The following is a 17,269-nucleotide window of genomic DNA, read 5'->3' on the forward strand; positions in this document are numbered from 1 at the left end:
TTGATACAAAAGAAAATTTTCAATACCTGTGGTGTACGGGGAAAACAAGTGATCACACTTTGAAGCTGTCTAAGGATGTAGTTAGTAAGAGTGTGCTGACTAGGTTCTTTACTTGGAGAGTGGTGAATGAGTGGAATCAGTGGCGCACCCAGAGGGGGGGGAAGGGGCCCGGGCACCTCCCAAAGAAAAGGAAAAAACACTAGAAAAATTTCCAAAAATCTTTTCCTAATTAAAATTCATTTTTTTTATTTATGTTGTGTGCTACTTATGAATTAGCGATCACTGCAGATGCTCAGTTATAGGTCGTATGCGATGTGTAGTGTGTATTCGCAAAACGTCTACTCAACTCGGTCCCCCCCAAAAGGTTAAATCCTGAGCGCTCGGCTCCCTCCAAGATTAAATCCTGAGTGCGCCACTGAGTGGAATGAATGGCCAGAGTTGGTTGTGAGTTCCCCAACAATGAATAGGTTTAAGGAAATGTATAATAGGTATTGTGTAGATGGATAGTGTAGGTTTCCCACAATAAGTCTTTTTCCTCCATGAAGTACCCATATAAGTATTGATAATAATTATAATGACAGAACTTTTAAGGGATAAACAAGTTGAATTATATGGATATTTTACATTTTCTCAGGCGTGAGGTCGTAGAGGACGTAGTTTTAATATAATAAACGGATCACTGTTATTGTGAGTGTAGTCAAGGCACAGAAAAACGTTTTTCGAAAGTAATATAGTGGTAGGTATCTTTGAAGGACAGCTATTCAGAAGGTGTATGTACCCATGTAAGCGGGCGCGCATGCACACACACACACCCCTACGCTAGAAAACCGAGAAAACATACCCTCAAGAAAATGCAGAGAGATTGGATTCGTAATAGCACCATTGAATAGCACTATTTTTTCAAGTGAGCAGTGTGTTTATAAACAGCCCAATGGGTAAGTAGCTACAACATAGAAAGTCGTGAGGCCATTGTTGCAGTTCGGTTAAGCAGCTGTTTTGCAGTTCATTAGGTTTCGAATTTCATTTAGAGCTGTAAACTTACAATATGCCTTCATTTTATATCCCTGGACTCCAACGATTTAAAATTAAACATTCAATACGTGTGTTGCTCTTTTTTTTTTTTTTTTTTGAAAGAATGCATAAGTGATATTATTTGACAGTCTTTATTTTTTTATTTTTGAACAATGATTAACTAATAACATTGGCACTCCACTATTCACCCCGCCATACATCACTCCCCTATCACCTCTCCACCCAAATCCATGCCGCTAGCCTCACATCAATTTCCATCAACTTATGTAACAGTTTTCTAATCGGTATTCTGTCAATAACATTGTTACTGAACAACATCCTTTTGCGTATATGCACTATATAGAATTTATGATACTGAGAAATAGCTTCTATAGTTGTGGTTCTCACACAGATTGATCGATGGGATTACGTCACTTTCAGTACCATTTTAATGGAGTAGAATATTTTTAATAAGGTAAGAATACATTATGCAATTACTTTTTCTTTAAAAACAAAAACAACATCACTGTTACACAGAGACTCATCAAATTGTATATGCTTTTTTTAAAAAGTGGAACTATCAATTTTCTGAATTAATTATTGCCTTTTTAGCAGCACAAGTTTGGTTTGGCACTCTCTTTTTTTTAAAAAAAAGTCATTTGTTCTACTATTATTATTGTTATTATTCCTGACACCTCCAAGGAGTCCAAAGACTCAGCCAGGAGGACACCTACAACTGATACAACTGTCTCAACCTCTACTACGAGTTATCTCAATCAATGCCATCTACCGCCCACCTCCACTACCACAACTAGTATTTTTTTGTCTGTAAATTGCGTGTATTCTGAAGGTGTGTTATAATTATTCATTTAAATAATAAAGCTAAATAGTAATTAATGGAAAAAAATCAAGAGTACAAATACAGAAATATAGCATCAGTGGAGTCCAGCAATAACATGGGTATGTATCTTAACTGCACTCATCACTTGGATGATAACAAAACCATATATTATGAATTTATTATTGTTATTCTTATTATTATTTATACAGGTGCCCCATGGAGTTAAAGACTCGTGGTGAGAGACTTACACTATCCATGTTACAATACCTATCATCAGGGCCATGCTTATGCACAGGTGCACAAGGCTCTATCTGGGGAAGAATCCAAAAAAATTAGGGCCAATTTAAAGGCCCTAAACAATGAGAGGGGACCCAGAGCATTCTAGCACCTCGGGCTCTGCCTGCCTCGGGAAAAGTGTAAGTGCGGCCCTGCCTATCATACATCTTCTTAAACTTATTCACTGTTGGGTCTCTCACAAACAACCACCTCTAGCAATCCATTCACCACTCTTCAAGTAAAGAACTTAGTCTGCACACTCTTACTAACCACACTCTGAAAGTTTGTTGTCCCCTTACTCCCCATGTATTGAAAAATTTCTGTGTCAATCTTATAGAATCCCTTTAGTAGCTTATAAGTTTCTATCATATTCCCTTACCTCTGCCTATCAGTTAAACTTTGCAACCACTACACTTTCAACCTATCTTCATAGGAAACATACTACATACCTGTCACCGGCTTCGTCACTCATCTCTGAATCCTCTACACCATCTCCCAATCACCAAGAAATACAGGAGAGCAATCTGTGCACAGTGTTCTGCAACATCCAAGTAATCCTCTGAGCTATTTTGCCAACTCTTGCAATATGTCATCTGAATTTCAAATCTTTATCCACTATTATCCCCAGATCCCTAGCCTCATGAAGGTGCGATGACAACCATCCCTGGAAGTTACAAAAGGAAGCTGTGAGCAAGAGTGTGAGGAATGGTTTCTGTGCACGGAGAGTGGTCAGAACCGTGGAATGCATTGCCTGATATGGTGAGAGCAAGAATGGTCATTGAGTTCAAGTAGTGGTATGATAGACTTTGTGTTTCCTAGGAAGGATTTCCCACTATGAGTCTTTTGATTCCATGGAGGTTTGAATAATAATAATAATAATAATAATAATAAATTTCTTGCAGTACCATTGACATCATGATATGAAGTATATAATCGTTTCAGTTGGTCGATTGGTAGAGCCTTTGCTACTAATGGCTCAGTTAAGTAAGTTTGAGCGTGGTTAGTAGTTGGAAGGGATCCAATTGTTCGATGCTGTTGGCACACTCTCCCTCGATGAGTCTTTGGACTCCCTGGAGGTGTCAAATAATAATAATAATAATAATTTTACAACAATAAATTGACAAGGATTTTCAGCACCTCTAATTTATTTAAATCATCATCTAAGATATGTACATTACCTTTGTCAACTTTGCCCTACCTAGTTTTGCATCATCAGTGAACAACTGAATATGCTCCCCCCCCACACATCAAATTATCCCTTGTATCATTCATTTGTAAATTAAAGAGCAGTGGCCCTAATACAGAGCCCTGGGGGACTCCACTAGTCATCCTCATTTGCTTTGATTCTACTCCATCATATAACACCCCACTGTCTTTCTATAGCCAACCTTCTATCCATGCCATAAGCCTCATATCCATTTCCATTTGCTCTGACTTATAGAATAGTTTTCCGTGTGGTATTCTGTCGAATTAAAGAAAGGGCAGACTGGAAGTATCTAATTATAGGCCAGTTTGTGTGTCATCAGTAGTTGTTAAGATCTTGGAGAAATTAGTTAGGGATCGTATACAGAATTAGGCAGATGAGGGTAATGTTATCTGTGAGAGTCAACATGGATTTGTGAAGGGGACACTCTTGTTTTAGTAATATGCTAGCCTTTTATAATAAAGTTACAAGAGCAATAGATAAGGGAAAGGCATATACTGCCATTTTCTTGGATTTAGCAAAGGCATTTGACAGGGTGCCACATGATAAGCTGATATTTAAGTTGCAGCACATGGGGCTGGATGTCAGATTGGTCAACTGGATTCAGGATTGGCAGTCCGATAGGTATCAGAGAGTTGTGTATGGTGGGACAGTTTCAAGGAGCAGAGGGTTACAAGTGGGTCCCACAGGGCTCAGTACTGGGACCTATATTGTTTAACCTTTATATCAATGACGTTGTCAGTGGATTGAAGGGCGATATTCAGTTGTTTGCAGATGATGTGAAACTGGAAGGGTTATTAGTAATAGTGCAGATGTGGTAGCCCTGCAAGAGGATTTGAATAAACTAGACTTCACTAGACTTTCACTATGGGAAAATGAATGGGGGGGGTGTCACTTTAATGCAGCAAAATGTAAGGCCTTCAGGTTTGGGACACAACGATGGGATGCTGCATACTCTATTGGAGGAACTATACTGGAGGAAGTAGGGGAGACATGAGATCTGGGGGTTGATGACTGATAGAAACCTGAAATTCAAGGGATATATTGTAAAGGTGGTGAAGGTAACACAGAAGATTGCTGCAATAATGAGAAGGACACTGTCATTCCGTTGTATAAGTCCCGATATATTATTATTACGCGACACCTCCTGGGGGATTCAAAGACTCATCAAGGGAGGGCATCTACTTTATAATACTCCATCTCCGCCACTTAATCCACCAACTACACTGAGCCGCCACTATCATCATCATCATCTACACCAACCATTTTTTGTCTATAAATTGCATGTTCTCAAGCCTTGGCCACTGAGATATGGACCTTCTCCAATGTTTCCACATCACAATAAACATTAGGTTTCCAAATCTAAGCACGATAGTTCATGTGTAGTTTGACTAATGCTTTATACAGTGACACGACCACTTCCTTATCCCCGTATTCTTTATACTTGTCAAAGTACTCCTTATCATAGTAGCAATGCAATGTGCAGTCTTTGCAGCATTTGAAATGTGCCCTGTAGACTTCAGTACACCATCAGCCATCACCCTAGATCTCGAATCTCATCCTCTTCCTAAAGTACATTTCCACCAGTACAGTACAGTACATAGTTTTATATCTCCGCACATTCTATTCATTTGTTCAAGCTAAAAGTCTATCAAATCTTCCTAAAGGGAATTAACATCAGCAATGTGCCTTATAATTATTCCCAGTTGAAAATGAAGATCCCCATTCAGCCCACATGAAATATCATTAAAAATGAAGTAAACAACAGAGGCCTAAGAAATACATCTCTGGGACACCTTGTACTATCTCAAAAAAGATGGTGCTCAATCTCAAACAATCTCAAACCATCTTCTTTGAGATTGCTTGCTTAGTTTCTTTCATTCATCGATTTTCCTACTAGTTTATTTAGCCTTTTTCACATTTAGAATACACTCAGACATTGCTGTTGATCTCTTGATCAGCACCCAAGCGGCATCTTTTCCTCTTTCCATACCATAGCGCTCAATGTTCTCTTAAGTTTTTCGTAATCACAGTCCCTGTATCCTTTCCTCACAGAAGTTCTCACAGTAATAACTAGCTACAACCCAGGTGATCATCTCATGATCACCTGGGTTATTCACCTCATATACACCTTGCTGGTATCATTCAGAGAACCAGTCTCTGATCCATCTAACCAGTACACTATTTCTTCTCATCCACTGCAGCTTGTACACCAACTTGTCATGTGGTAATCCATCAAATGCTTTTGCAAACTCCAAGAATATCACAATATATGATTCTCACTTATCTAACACACTCATTACTTTATCCTAAAATGCAAGTAAATTGCTAAAACAAAAACCTAAACTTTGAGACCAAATCATGCTGAGCATCATAATATTCTTTATGTCTATCAACAAAATCTTTTATTCTATTCCTACCCAATCTCTCCAATACCTTGACTATAAGTGAAGTTATCCAGACTGAGTCTATTATTGGACACTTCTGTCTTAGAACCATGCTTATGAAGTGGTACTCTTTTGCCTTCTTTCCACTTCTTAGGAACCCTATCCACTTCAAGACTTTCATTAAACACCCAGGTCAAGGGCAAAACTAACTGTTGTGCACATGCAGAATATGTGCACATGTAATATGTGGTGACATGTAATCTATTCCCATAGCCTTATTAACATCTAACCCAATCAACATTGCTGAAGATAGTTTTTCCATTAAAGGAAAACTGCAGTAGCGAACAAATTAATCCGAACAAGCCAAATTTGTCAAGTTTTAGGTTTCTGTTTCAGTTCATAATAATTTTGGTTTCAGTTTACTATTTTAGTTTTGGTTGAGTGTTGCATGTTTTAACTGTTTCTACAATATTTATTCATGGTGTAAACAAGCTGACATTCGTATTGATTTATTCATTTTATGTAGCTACAAAATGAGTACATCTTCAAGAAAGCATTCAAAAATATGCACTCTTTCTCGGCACACATCCATGACTCAAAGGCAAATTGCCAGTGAGTGTGGTGTTGGTTGTGTAATGTTAATGCAATTTTAAAGAAGTTTAGGAAGACAGGTACCTTTACTCCTGACAGAAAAGGAAAACTACACTTACTTAAGTTTGTTTTATTAGTTAGGAAAAGCAAAATGAATCCAAGATTGTCTGCTGTACACTTAAATAGAGACTTGGCAGCTACTGGAATTAATGTTTCTGACATGACAATCCATCAAATATTGTTGGAAGCAGGGAGGACTGCCCTCAGACCAAAAAAGAAACAACTGTTGATGAAGGCTATGCAAAAAAAGAGGCTCCAGTGGGCAAAAGTGTACAAAGATTGGACTGTTGACAAGTGAAGGTCATATTCTCAGATGAGAGACATTACTTTGTTCAAGGAGAGTGAGTACCCTATGTTTGCAAATCAGAAGTCTACCTTCAACAAACTACAAACACCCAGCTAAAAAGATGTTCTGGGATCATGATGAAATGATGTTTTACACTGGTCATTTTTCATGACAATGTCATGAAAAATGACCAATGCATAAAAATATTAGAGAAAAGAGTGGTCCCACAGATCCAGATTTTAAACAAAGTGAAAGAGTTCCTCAAATATCACAATATCCAATAGCTTCAGTGTCCAGATAACCCTCCTGACATTAACTCCATAGAAAATTTTTGGACCATAGTGAAAAAGATACTTCGAATGTGATACAAAAGATAACTTAATACAGTCCATTGAAAAGTATGGTTTCAAAATGCAGAAATAAGGAAAATGTGTTCTATGTTGGTAGAGTCCATGCCTATGCAAATTAATTATTATTATTATTATTATTATTTGACACTTCCAGGGAGTCCAAAAACTCATCGAGGGAGGGCACCTGCTCTACAGCTCTGTCTCCACTACTCAATCCTCCAACTGACCACTACTACACCAACGCCATTACTGCTGACCACCACTAGTATTTTCACAGACAATCACAAACATCCATGCCCATGGCAGGATCCCGCAGCCGGTAAAGTTGGAGTTTAATTTTTTTACTTATTTTCTTGTGAAATTAAAATTTTTCTTTAAAATGTGTTTGGATTAATTTGTTCATTAACTGTATCTTAGTTGTTAACAACCCAAGAAATTCATTCTCCTTATTCCCTCATATCTCTTCATTTAAATGAACATTATCATAATTAAAATTATGCCCACCTGGTTGGCCAAGTGGTTAGCGTATCTGCTCTCCAGCCAAAAGGCTGCAGATTCTAATCCCGCCATGGGCATGGATGTTTGTGATTGTCTGTGAAATTACTAGTGGTGATGGATGGTAGATGGCGTTGGTGTAGTTGTGGTTCGTTGTAGTTTGTGGAGTGTGGTGAGTGGTGGAGTCAGAGAGCTGTAGAGTAGGTGCCCCTCCCTCGATGAGTCTATGGACTCCCTGGAAGTGTCATGTAATAATAAAAAAAAAATCGCCTATAATGACCCTCCTCCATTTTCTCAGTCACTAAGCCAGTTTGACTATATATTTCTTTGTCTTCAGCCTCCATGTTCCCTGGTCTATAGCAACATACAGCTAACTATATCAGCCTGTAAATATCTATCTCAATATCTTTGCATGCTGCATCAGAACTGCTGCTACTATTTCCTCCTTGCATCTCAACTTTGTATGAACTAACAATAATAATTTTTCTGTTGACATCATCAATTTTTCCCCTGCCATTCCTTTTCTATTCTCACAAAGAAAATCATACCCTTCCATTTCTATTCCAGTCAGGATAGTGTCCTCATCCAACTATCTTTCACTTATTTACTTCACTAATTTACTTCTTTGTCTATAACCAGGCCTACCCATGCCACCCCTCATCTGTGTCTTCACACATACTCCTTTCTGCTTGTCTTTATAACTCTTTACCCATATAGCTCATAGTTACTTTCTGTACATCCTAGGCCATCTCATTCCTAAAATACTGACCATCCCCATATGTCGTTTCTCATCTTGATCATCTTATTTTTAAACTCTTGCATCCCAGAGATCATGCTTTCTCTTTCTTATCAGCAATTACTCTTCATTTTGCTGTATCGTGCATGTTCTCTTCCATTTCCACAATTAAGCTCACTTTTGTACTTCAGTCATGCTCTCTTCTTTTTTACTTGCTTTTGCTCTTTCCGTGGCTTTTGTATTCACTATCATATTTTATGCACTCATATAGAGGGTAATGGATGGCAATGCTATAGCCAATGAAGTTCTAACTGCGGCTCGGCTATTGCTTTTGGACTGGGTCGGAACCGAATGCGTAACAGTGGAAGACAAGATGAAGGATTTCATTATTTAGTTATTTCATTTTATTTATTTATATCTGGTGTAATTAAATGTTCTGTTTGTAATTGTTTGTACTTTTTCTTATAGTTACTTATTAGCGTTTATTTTTTGACACTATTTTGAATAATGGTGGCAGCGGCAGTTAAAATTACAAATGGCGAATCACCAACTGTCCCCCCATTTAAGGACTCCATTTTGCGCGATATCATATGGGATTTTGTAGCATGCGGGACTTGCGGAATGTATGCGTCCCGGCGATGTGGCAGGAGAGAAGGGGTAATCGTATGTATGCAAAATGCGGCAATTGGAGGAACTTGGTGATTTAGAAATGACCATAACTGACCTTGTTGAGACTATAACTGACCTCATTGAGTCAGAGATGGGAGAGTCTCCACCATGTAGAGAGATGACTGGTATGATAGAAGGCGAGAGAAGTAACAATAAAATAAGAGTGGGGAGTATGGAAAGGTTGGATGATTCTGAAGTTTTAGGAGATAGTCTCAATCGGGAGGATGAATGGCAGACTTACAGAGAGAGAGATAGATGAGCTGAAAGGGCAGGTGAAATGTCTGGGAAATGAAATGAGAAGTGTGAAAGATGAGATTAGGCAGATGGAAGAGACGAATGCTAGGCGAATCAGAAGAGGAGTGAGAGAGAGAGAGAGAGAGAGAGAGAGTTATGGGAATGAGAGAAGAGGAGAGAATAAGAACAATAGAGGAAAGGAAATGAGAGAGAGTTATGGGAATGGTAGAAGAAGAGAGAATAGAAACGGTATAAGAGAGGGAATGAGAGAGAGTTTTGGAAGTGATAGAAGAGGAGAGAATGGGAACAGTAAAAGAGAGGGAATGAGAGAGAGTATGAATGATAGAAGAGGTGAGAATAGAATAAGTGGAAGAGAGGGAATGAGTGTTAGATATCGGAATGATAGAAGAGGAAAGAATGGAAACAGCAGGAAAGAGGGAATGAGAGAAATGCAAGGGAGCACAGGGACTAGGGATAGAGTGATGTCAGGAAGGCAGGTAAGTAGGGAAGCACAGAGAGAAACTGTTACAGGAGAGAGAAAGTGAGGGATGCATGTGAGCAATCGAGGAATAGGGTGGTAAGAGGTGCAATGTTTCGTGGTGTTCAAGATAAGATACGTGAGGAGTGTTGGCCAGGAGGAAAGATAGAAAGTGTGGCTTTGGCAGTTAAGAGAGGCAAAGGTATGGATGAGATGATTGTGATGATGGAAACAAATGACTTGAGTGGTGGTGTAAATAGGGCAGTGAGAGATATGAGATTCTTGCTTGAGGTGGTATGAAAGAAGACACAGAGAGGAAAGATAGTGTGTGTGTTGCCTAGGTATGATAATGACGAGCTGAGCAGAAGAGCAGTGATATTGAATGGCATAATAGCGAGAATGTGTCAGAAGAGAGAGAGAGGGGTTGGAATATGTGGATGCTTGGAGTGCATTTGAGGGCAGAGAGGAATTGTATGCGAGAGACCACCTGCATTTGAATGAAGAAGTACGTAGGCATCTGGAGAGATTGCTGTTCTGAGCGAGTCAGTGTATCCCAGTGTGGATGGTAGCAGGGGTGGCCTCTTGTGGGAATGGGTACTTGGGAGAAAGGGGATGACATCAGGTAATGCTGAGCACAGTGGAGTTTAGAGGGGATAATGCTGGGTATAGAAACAATGGCATTTTTATGCTTTATACTAATGCCAGGAGTGTTCAGAATAAGGGAGAGGAATTGGTGGCACTGAGAGCATCAGCCTGGCCAAAGATTATTGGGATCACCGAGAGGTGGTTGACAGAAGAGGATATAATAACAGGAATGGAAGTAGCTGGGTACAGCATTTTTCAGCTGGATAGGAAGGGAAAGCGTGTGGTTGGAGCACTGCTTATGATAAGTGATGACCTATGTCCTCTAAGAGTGGAGGCTTTGGAAAGCTGACACTAATGATTTTGAAAGCATATGGTGTGAGGTGGAGGTTGGCAAGACAGGATACTTAGTGGGGTGTTGCTACAGACCAAGGAGCACAGAGGGTGGGGACCACGAGATGTTGAGACAGTTGAGCATGGCAAGTGCAAGAAGAATGATTGTTATGGGAGATTTTAACTACATCACTATAAATTGAGGAGAGGAAGATGCATGTAGCAATAAGGGAATGGAATTTCTAGAATTCTTGAGGGACAAATGTCTTAGGCAGCATCTAACAGAGGGAACAAGAGATTCAAGAGTTTTGGATTTGGTTATAGCATCAGAAGAGTTGATAATAACTGAGATGACATTTCTCCCACCAGTTGGATTGAGTGACCATATGGTTTTGACTTGGAAAATGAATAGACATGCAGGAGTATCAAAGAGACAGGAATGTGTGTGGAATTATAAAGCAGGTGATTATAATAGTCTTAGACGTCAACTTGGTGAAGTTTCGTGGAGGGAGAAATGGGTAGGCCATGATATCGTTAGTGCTTGGGAAATTGTGAAGGAATATTTGTTAGCAGCAATGGTAAGGTGTATTCCACGAGTGAAGAAGAGGACACAATTTGGAGTAAAGTGGATGAAAAACAATATTAAACAGGAATTCCATGCGAAAAAGAGGCTGTGGAAGAGATATAAGGAGACAGGTGAAGAGAAGATGCATGAAGAATATAAGAGACAGGCCAGGAGAGTGACTAGTATGGTAAGGAAGGCAAAACTGGAATATGAGAAAAGATTGGCTCTTAGATCCACGGAAGATCTTAGGGAATTTTTTAGCTATGTGGCCAGTAGGATGAGAAATAACTGTGGAAGAATGACATTGTTGTATAAAAATAGGAATAGAGTGATGCATAGGACACAACCTTACATTTTGCTGCATTAAACTGAAACCCCCATTCATTTACCCATATATCTATCTTATTCAAATCCTCTTGCAGGGCTACCACATCTGAACTATTACTAATAATCCTTCCCAGCTTTGCATCATCCGCAAACAACTGAATATCCCCTTGCAATCCACTGGCAATGTCATTGATATAACGGTTAAACAATATAGGTCCTAGTACTGAGCCCTGTGGGACCCCCACTTGTAACTCTCTGCCTCCTTGAAACTGCTCCACCATACACAACTCTCTGATACCTATCAGACAGCCAATCCTGAATCCAGTTGACCGATCTGACATCCAGACCCCTGTGCTGCAACTTAAATATCAGCTTATCATGTGGCACCCTGTCAAATGCCTTTGCTAAGTCTAAGAAAATTGCAGTATATGCCTTTCCCTCATCTAATGTTCTTGTAACTTTATTATAAAAGGCTAGCATATTGCTAAAACAAGAGCGCCCTTTCACAAATCCATGTTGACTCTCACAGATAACATTACCCTCATCTTCCCAATGTTGTATTCGGTCCCTCACTAACTTCTCCAAGATCTTAACAACTACTGATGACACACAGACTGGTCTATAATTAGACACTTCCAGTCTGTTACCACCCTTATGTAATGGCACTATCTTACCTTCCTTTCATTCCCTGGGCACCTTTGCCGAAGCCAGACTTTCATTGAAAAGCCTGGTTAAAGGCACTGTCAGTTCCCTAGCACATTCTCTCAAAACTTGTGGTGAAGTGAAATACCATCCAGTCCCAAAGCTTTATTGACATCCAGAGTTCTCAGTATCTGAAACACACTCTCCTCCTGTACCTCTAAACCTTGAACCTGCTCTATCCCTCTAGCATTAAAACTGACTCCTCCAGGATGAAATACTCCAATAAATTGTTCATCGAACAATTCCACTATGTCCTCTGCATCAGTCACTCTATTCCCATTTTTATCCCACAGTATCATTCTTCCACAGTCATTTCTCTTCCTACTGGCCACATAGCTAAAAATTCCCTAGGATTTTCTTTGGATCTTAGGGCCAATCTCCTGTCATATTCCAGTTTCGCTTTCCTTACCACACTAGTCACTCTTCTGGCCTGTGTCTTATATTCTTCACGCATCTCTTCCATAGCCTCTTTTTCGCATGCAATTCCTGTTTAATATTGTTTGTCATCCACTTTACTCCAAATTGTGTCCTCTTCTTCACTCGTGGTATACAACTTACCATTGGTGCTAACAAATATTCTTTCACAATTTCCCATGCAGTAACGATATCCCAGCCTTCTAATTCCTCCCTCCATGAACCTTCCCGAAGTTGACGTCTAAGACTATTATAATCACCTACATTCCACATAAGTTTCAGTCTCTTTGATACTCCTGCATGTCTATTCATTTTTCAAATCAAAACCATATGGTCACTCTCTCCAACTGGTGGGAGAGATGTCATCTCAGTTATTATCAACTCTTCTGATGCTATAACCAAATCCAAAACTCTTGACCCTCTTGTTCCCTCTGTTACATGTTGCCCATTTGGCCCTCGAGAATTCTAGAAATTCCATTCAATTATTGCTACATGCATCATCCTCTCTCCAATTTATACTACTGTAGTTAAACTCTCCCATAACAATCATTTTCTTGCACTTGCCAAACTTAGCTGTCTAAACTTCTACTGGTCCCCATCCTCCATGCTCCTGGGTCTGTAGCAACATCCCAATAAATATCCTGTCTTGCCTACCTCTACCTCACACCGTATGCTCTCAAAATCATTTGTCTCACTTCCTTCCAAAGCCTCCACTCTTAGAGGACATAGGTTATCACTTATCATAAGCAGTAACCCACCACCACGCCTTCACCTCCTATCCTGACAAAAAATGCTATACCCAGCGACTTCTATTCCTGTTATTATATCCCCTTCTGTCAACCACATCTCAGTGATCCCAATAATTTTTGGCCAGCATATAAATGCCATTGTTTCTATACCCAGCATTAACCATTCTAGACTCCACTGGGCTCAGTGTTACCTGACATTGTCTCCCTTCTCCCAAGTATCCATTCCCACAAGAGGCCACCCCTGCTACTATCCTCCCTGGGACACAGACTCGTTCAGAATACCAATCGCTCCAGATGCCTACGTCCTTCCTCATTCAAATGTAAACGGTCTCTCGCATACAATTCCTCTCTTTCCTCAAACGCACTCCAAGCATCCACATATACCAGTCCTCCCTTGTCACACATTCTCGCTGTTATGCCATTCAATATCACCGCTCTTCTGCTCAGCTCATCATTATCATACCTAGGCAACACGCACACTATTTTTCCTCTCTCTGTCTTCTTCCGTACAGTCTCAAGCAAAAATTTCATATCTCTTGCTGCCCGACTTACATTACCACTCAAGTCATTCATTCCTACCATCACAATCATCATCTCATCCACCCTTTCACCTCTCTTAATTGCCATAGCCACCCTTTCTATTGTTCCTCCTTGCAAACACTCCTCACGCATCCTATCTTGAACACCACAGATTATTGAGTTGCCATACATTATACCTCTTACCATTCCCTCTCTCCTATTGTTTCCATTCTCTCCTCTTCTTTCATTCCCATAGGTCTCTCTCATTCCCTCTCCTCTACTGCTATTCTCTCTTCTACCATTCCCATACCGCTCTCTCCTACTGTTTCCATTTTCTCCTCTTCTAGCACTTCTGTATCCTTCTCTCATTCTGTCTCTCCTACTGTTTCCATCCTCTCGTCTTCTAGCATTCCGATACCTCTCTCTCATTCCATCTCTCCTATCGTTTCCATTCTCTCCTCTTCTAGCACTTCCATATCTCTGAAGAGACAATGATTTGATTTGATCAGACCAGTAGAATAATCCAAAGGTTATTCTACTGGCCTGACCTCTAGTGAAAATAAAATAAAATTACAATAAAGAAATGAAATAAAATAAATTGAGTACATCAAATATTTACAACATCAGAGAAATATTCTTTCATATAGATAGTTTTGTTACAGTAAAAGTCTTTTGACTCCATGGAGGCCTGAATAATAATAATAATAAAAATGTTGTCCTAATTGATCATGACAATTGCTATATTAGATTTAGGATCTTGGATTACCTATAAGACCATAGGTAATCCTGGATTACCTATGGTCCTATTTATAATTAACTCTTAGGGAAGAAGGTTAAATGGGTTGAGTAGAATATGTGCCTTCCATATTCTTGGGATTTTTGACCATCATTATTGTTAGGGTGATTGGTAAGAATCTCACAGGCCTTAAATTTACATTCATAGTATGAACTTCATACCATGTTTGGTATTATGTAAACAACAGGTGCTTTTCCAGTCAATTCTATGTAAAGTGTTCAGGGCATGATCAGAAAGACCAGCTTGACCATAGTTATTATATTTAATGTGTCGTTTATGTTCCTTTTTTCTGATAGGAATTGTGTGTCCTGTTCCCCTATATAGGGCAAATTACAGGTGCAATGAGTACAGTATACTCCAGGGTGGGCCAGCAGAGAGAGTGGTTCCTTGGATAAGTTAAGTACATTCTTTAATTTTGCAGGTGGTTTAAAGGTGGCTTTAAGGTTGTATTTTTGTAGTATTCTGTTTATTTTGTCTGATATCCCTTTAATGTATGGAATGGTTACAGTTTTATTGTAGTCTTGTTTATTTTTGTTTTTAAATGAGGTCTTGTACAGAATTTTGTTGATAGTATTTTGGCTATAACCATTTTTTAGGAAGCTATTGCTGATAACTATTAATTCATCTTTAAATGCGTGTTCATTGGAGCAAATCTTCAAAGCCCCGTTTTTTATTGTAGTAATTACTCCTAGTTTTTGTGCTGGGTAGCGGTAGGAGTTTGTGTATATATTAGTCAGCATGTGTCGGTTTCTGATAAACTGCCAGAAGGAAGACGTGTAACAAGTGTATCTAGAAACGGAAGCGTGTTCTGCTTTTCAGTCTCAATTGTGAATTACATGCATCTGTGTTGTTTGTTTAGATGGCTGAGGAAAGTGTCTGTCTGGTGGCCGTGGGGGAGGGCAGATAGCGAAAACATTGTCAATGTATCTAAGCCAGACTTTGAGTTTTAAAGGACAGGAATCTAGATCACGTTGCTCAAAATGTTCCATGTAAAAGTTAACAATGGGGAAGGGTGATAATGGTGAGCCCATGGCTGTGCCTTCTTTTTGTAGGTAGAAAGTGTTTTGCCACACAAAATAGCCAGAATGTATAGATGCACAAAGACTGATTGGGACATTTGTGAAGAGGGCAGAGACATCAAAACTGACACTAATAAATCATCTTTTTCCAGTGTGATGTCTTTGATTTTGTTTACAAAGTGTGGTGTTTTTAATATAGGAGGGGGAATGACCTACCAATTCCTTGAGTGATGACGCTAGTTTCTTGGCTAGATGATAATTGGGGCTGTCTGTATTCGACTATTGGCCAGGGTGGTGCATTTTGTTTGTGAATCTTTGGTAGACCATATATTCTTGGGGAATGAGCTAATGACTCTACCAATCGAATAAAAATAAAAAAAGAAAACAGAGAAGCTACTTAAGTCAGTCACCACATGGGACGAAGATATCGTTAAAAAATTACTTCCACAGTACGCTCGTTCCCCGAGAATTTACAGTCTACCAAAGATTCACAAACAAAACACACCGCTCCGGCCGATAGTCGAAGGTATAGAAGGATTGTGTCATTGATGGACATTTGTGAAGAGGTTTTCTTTCTTTTTTTTTTTTTATTCGATTGGTAGGGTCACAGTTAATGTTGACAACCAGCACCTATCAACTTGTTAATTCTACCAATCGAATAAAAACGACAATGGAGAAGCTACTTAAATCAGTATCCCCAAATCTATTTGCCAGCACTTTAGAATATATTCTGAAAAAAAAAATATACCTAAATAGAGGAATAAGCATACATAGTGAAAAACTACATATCATGTTTGCCGATGATCTAGTATTAATACTCACACTCCATAAGATCTAGAAGAAATGGGTCAAAAAATATACACAAAAAACAATGAGATACGCTTAGAAATTAATCTAGAAAAAACAAAAATGGATTAAAAACATCTACACAAGTGACAGTCATCTATGTATTAATAGCATCACTATTGAACAAGTTGCCTCTTACAATTACTTAGGACAAACAATAAAAATTAATAATGATTTATCTGAAGAACTAGTAAAAAGAAAGAAAGCTGTACGACTATCATTCAACAGACTAAAAGACACACTTACTGATCCAAATTTTGACATCTCTGAAGGCAAAACTATTTAATAGTGACATTCTTCCATCACTCACATACGGATCAGAAACATGGACCACAACAAAAAAAGAAGAAGAGACTCTCAGGATAACTCAGTGTGCAATAGAATGTAGGGTTTGTAACATCAGCAAAATGGAACGTGTTCGAAATATGGAACTAAGAGACAGAGAGATTAGGCATGAAAGATGTGGTAACTGCAGTATATGAAAGCAAGATGAGATGGGCAGGCCACATAGCCAGTCTCAGGAATAACTGATGACGTACAACTCAAATAAAGACTAAGTATTGCTTGATATAATGCCCCATTGACACCAATACAACTGTAGTGTTTTGAATAGCTTCTCTCTCTTGGCACGTTGTTATGTGCCTTTTCCAGATCTACAAAACTTAAATACAGATCTTTGTTATATTCCCATGATTTCTCAGCTATTTGTCGTGAAGTGAAAATCTGATCTTGATAGCCTCTATTTGGCTTGAATCCACTTGCATAAATTTTACAAAGAACACTCGGTAGAGAAATACCT

General features: G+C 39.1%; 1 protein-coding gene across 10 annotated transcripts in view; it reads left to right on the forward strand.

Annotated features, from left to right (window-relative positions):
* The first annotated feature begins 830 nt into the window (after positions 1-830).
* LOC150108711 (uncharacterized) overlaps positions 831-17,269 on the forward strand; it is a 374,396-nt gene continuing 357,957 nt past the window's right edge. For 6 of the 10 annotated variants that reach the window (XR_016548148.1, XR_016548147.1, XM_090390937.1 and 3 more), the window contains exon 1: positions 1,008-1,486. The gene's annotated coding sequence lies outside the window, so the exon portion shown is untranslated. Of the gene's footprint in view, positions 936-1,007; positions 1,487-1,755; positions 1,972-7,288; positions 7,326-17,269 lie in introns of those variants that run through there. The other 4 variants (XM_090390942.1, XM_090390938.1, XM_090390939.1 and 1 more) reach the window with 3 other exon arrangements.

This window comes from Typopeltis vanoorti, chromosome 3 (assembly GCF_054136105.1).
Source record: "Typopeltis vanoorti isolate ZY-2024b chromosome 3, IOZ_Tvanoo_1.0, whole genome shotgun sequence".
Lineage (NCBI taxonomy): Eukaryota > Metazoa > Arthropoda > Arachnida > Uropygi > Thelyphonidae > Typopeltis > Typopeltis vanoorti.